Source organism: Rhamphochromis sp. 'chilingali', assembly GCF_963969265.1.
Source record: "Rhamphochromis sp. 'chilingali' genome assembly, chromosome: 14".
Lineage (NCBI taxonomy): Eukaryota > Metazoa > Chordata > Actinopteri > Cichliformes > Cichlidae > Rhamphochromis > Rhamphochromis sp. 'chilingali'.
Genome location: NC_137941.1, coordinates 24,501,355 through 24,506,197, shown reverse-complemented (window position 1 = coordinate 24,506,197; position 4,843 = coordinate 24,501,355).

The window sequence follows — 4,843 nt, the reverse complement described above, 5'->3', positions numbered from 1 at the left end:
CACTTGGCTTGTTTTATGCCCTTCAGCAGAGATTGGCGTGCCTCTTTGTAGACTTGCTGGTCTCCTGATTTGAAGGCTTTGTCACATAGAGCATGTGACAATGTGTTCATGTGTTCAGTATGTGGGTCGGAGTGACTGTGGATAGACAAAACATACGATGACTTGTGAAGGCAAAACGGGTTAAATATTTGTGGTACATTTAAATTAAGTACCAAAGACAAATGGTCGGGCATGAAATCCTCACAATAAATCAGGTAAAATACTGCAAACAATTATTTCTGCATTTGTGCGATTGAAATGAATTAAAAATGTGTATGCAGTGACACCGTTTGAAAGATTTGGCTGAAATAAATTTGGAGTGAATGAGCCTAAACATGATGACCTGACTAGTGACACCGTGTCACCTGTGACAGAAGAGTGTACACAGTAAAATCTCTCCTGGCGTGAAATGATATTCATAATTAACTTTATCAAAAAAAAAGTATAAAAATATTCAAGGACATATTTTAGTCCCATAACTCCAACTGGACAAAGCACAAATGTAAGCAATCAGTGTCAGACTGAATGACATCAGTTGTCACAGTTTGCCGAGGCAAACTGCGTGGAGTGAAGAGTGGACCCAGGTGCAGACATTCTAAAACTCAAACTTAACTGATGAGCTGTTTATTAAGGCAGACAGAACAGTACAAAATAAAAGGGCAACAACAATGCGAACTAAGCAATAACCTAAACTGGGTAAACTAGAAAGGAAACACGAACTATGAAAAACCCTGGCAAACAGAAAAACAAACAAAACTCTAAACATGGCAATGATGATGAGCACATATATATGAAAACCTGAACGCAGGACTTGGCATGGGAACAACACAGACGATCCGAGCAAGACTGAATGAGAACGCACAGACTAAATACACACAGGAGGCTAATGAGAGAAGTGGGAACACACGGGGGACAGCTGACACACATGAACACAACGACGTCACAGTGGAAGAGTAAAACTAAACACAATGAACACAGGAACACCAGACCTCTTCAAAATAAAACAGGAAACATAAGACGCAGACATGACAACCTGAACTTGAAAACGTAAGACACAGACATGAAACACATGAAGGGGAAGGGAGACTTGACATGGGTGGAAGACACAAGGGGAATCTAATAACAAAGAACTAGAACAACCTAGGCATGATAAAAAATGCACTTAGAAAACCTGAAGGGCTTAAACATAAACTAAACTCAAAACGCTGGGTCAAAAGACCCAGGATCGTGACATCAGTCTCAGGGAAAGACCATCACTTTATAGGATCTTTATTTCATGATCACAGTGGTTGAAAAAAAAATCACAATGACGTCATTGGGGGAAAAAAAAAATACTATCAGCCAAATTAATCTGATTTCATTGCACGTGAATCGTTTTTGGCACATTCAACAAACTAAAGACACATATGTGCATGGAGACTGAAAGAGTTTCCAACCACAAGTGTACCAAAACCTAAGAAAAAGAACAATTACGCAACATTTTTGTGATTATCTTAAGTGTAATCAATCTAAACTAGTGACACACAAATACCCATGCAAAAATTACGTATACATAAATAAAATACAGATACAGATTTAAAACATAATCCACATATCCTCCTGATGAACCGAGGGGGGAAAAGTCAGTTGACCTTTTATGTGATTGGACAGAAGCGAATGGGAGTTTCAGGAGGGTAAGCACTGCAAGGATGCATGCATCACATCCAACACAGACGTAAAGGTCGAAGGACTTGATTCTAAACTAAAAACCCAGCGTTACGTTTAGTTTTCTCCCAAGTTTTGCAAAAGAGAGACATCAAACTGTGTATTAAATTTCTGGTAATTTTCAAGCCCTACAAAAAGAGTCCAAAGAAAACTAATCAGCCAGCGTGACCTGTCTGCAGTTACTCTTCAAAGCTCCTGCAAATAAACAAGGTTTTGGCCACAGTGGTGAAAGTAAATACTTAAAAAAATAACAATCATCATTCATTGAATTTTTGAAGCTTTTGCTTTAGGACACTTCCTCCTGAACACTCAGAGAGAGAAAAATATAAACTTTCAATAACATAGTCTGATATCAGACTGCAGCGGACCCACAACAATGAACAAACGCCACTCTGAGACCTCTGCTGTAACAACAGTGCACATCAGGACACAGATGGGCAGATACGCTGCCTCCATGTTACAGGAGACGCAGAGTTTCAACCACATCCTCTGGCAAAGTCCTTGGTTATGATGTTACATTCTGTCTGAAACAACTGCCATTGTGATCTCCAGGAAGTAAGCTTCCCGTGCGGAGCTTGTTCTTCCCATTTTGGGGAATCAGTTCAGTCTCACACTCATGATGCTGCTGGACAGGAAGAGCATGCAAGGCAGTGTTTATGCAGTTTTAGGTCAGTCAGACCTTTTTCCCATTCAGAAGCTGGACAAGTTCATGGCCTACATTTCACATCAATAACAAAAAACAAGCTTTTCAACTGATATTTACTTATTTGACTAAAAATCAGAAGTCATTCACCTCAGAACCGCTGACTGAAGAAAGAACAGTTATCTCATGGTCTGATGTGCACATGGATGCTACCTAAGATTAACTCTGTGCTTTTCAAACATTCTGGTTTACAAGTTAAAAAAACAAACGTGTGGGAGATTTACAAGTCATTAACAGTTCTACTAAACAGTGATTTCCCCTCTAAACCTCCGTTTCCTTCCACTTAAACAACTGTAATTACAGTGAGGGAAATAATTATTTGAGCCGCTGTTGAATTTGTAAGTTTGCTCACTTAAAAAGAAACAAACTCAAGGCATTAGCTCCCTCCACTGATTTTTAATAGGACTAAGGTCTGCTATAGAGGACACTTTATAACCTTAATGGGCTTCTTCTTTAACCACTCCTATTATCGGTATCTTTTGGGTCATTGTCTTCGGTGTCTTCAGTGATCTTGCTAAAGGAAGGAGGTTCCTGATTTTACAGTACATTGCCCCATCAATGCAGTGATGTCATCCTGCACCCTTAGCAGAAAAACAGCCCCACATCATAATGTTTCCACCACCGTGCGTGACTGTGCGTACGGTGTTCTTTGAGTTATACAGCAGTGATGGAGAAACTGGCATCCAGGTGCTGAGAAAGTTTGCCGCTGCATTTATCTGATTATTCTGTTGCAAGATGTTTATGTTAAGTGTTGTGAAACTGTGATTTAATTATGGTTTCATTTATATAAAGGATATGAGTACTTTTTCTAGCTGACAGTAACAGCTGCACGCTGGTCTTCTGAAAGCAAATGGAAAAGCAAAGCATTCTTGTAGCTGGGTAACATGCAGAGCTCACAGGGGTGATGCGGTGATGATGGATATGATCAGCAGACTGCCTGCAGCACCAGAGCCTCGGGGTCCATTCCTATTTCTCATTTTCCCATCCTCCCGCTACATTTCCTGTCTGTGTCTACTGTTAACAGCAAATTAAAGCCATAAATGTCTTTAAATATAAGGACACAAAATTTTAAAAATAAAAATCCTGTTAATCTTTTGTTTCCATTCTCTTCAGTGGTAATGTCAGCGAAATCAAATCTAATAGAGAAAAAATGCTTATGTCTGCCCTTGTAACTACACATTTTCTCACACACGATTACCCGAAATTAAGATGAAGTTACCTTTATATTTAGTTCATGTTTTTTGCTGTTGGCAGAGAATCTCAGCGGTTTTCTTATTCAGCAGTTTATCACTGTAGGCGAATTTGGGATTTTTTTTTTAGCCACAGAGTAAAAAAAGATCCTTTTCTGTGAAAGTCACTCAGAATTTGAGCATCAGTGTTTAACCCTCATTAAATAATGAGGGAGTTGTTTGTTTTACAGTCACACACCAATATGTGACTGAATTAGCATTGCTGACTTTCAGATGCACTTTCCCCGACAACTGACCATGTCCTGTTGAGTCCATTTGGATAGGATGAAATAAACTAGATACCAGTTACTAAGTGTTTACATTGGAAACAATGGAGGGAGCAGCAGCCACCTTAATAGACAAAACATTCCCCTTTCTTGTTATTACACTGCACATGAAATGATTCTGCATATGGGAAACTTTCATCTTATACAGGGGTTTTTCCCAAGTGTTAACCTGCTCTGGAGCCAGTTATATTCAAGATAAGGCAAAACAGTCTGTGTACAAAATCAGCGCTCACTGACCAAACGGTTTCCTGTAAAGGTCTGTGGACTTCAGTACACAGGGAGGTGGGGGTCTGTGGGTTTTTGTTTTTCTCTGATGAGCATCGATCAAAGAAAAAAAAAGTTAGGAGCAGATTGTCTACCAACATGAAGGTGGATGGGGCGATCCCTGATGCAAACATTGGTGTGTGATTGTTAGATACATATATAAAAGCACCGTGTAAGTACTGGTCATTTACTTGATGGTGCCATTTCCTGATTGACTCCAACAAGTTTAAACCAATGTTATTGTTCTGTAAGCTTTAATACAGTAATATGATCCTAAAACAGACACCCAAGATTTATACATTATACAAAAAACTGCCAGTAACTTCTTCTCAGACCATCTTTTTTTTAATTAACAGAAGATGTTATTCTAAATCTATTCGTACCCCAGCTCCTTCTTTGCTAACACAGCAGTCATACAGCAACTTTTAATCCTTTACTTACTGGATAATCTCACACACTGCCACTGTTGCATTCAGCCTGTATTACCTGTTTAACCTCTCCATGTTTTTGTTGTTTGATCATCTCTGCTATATGTCCTGCGAGCAGACCTGCTCATGTTTCTGACTGGCCGTGTGCTGCTAACACTGACTCTTTCTTGTGGACATGCTCTTGATTGC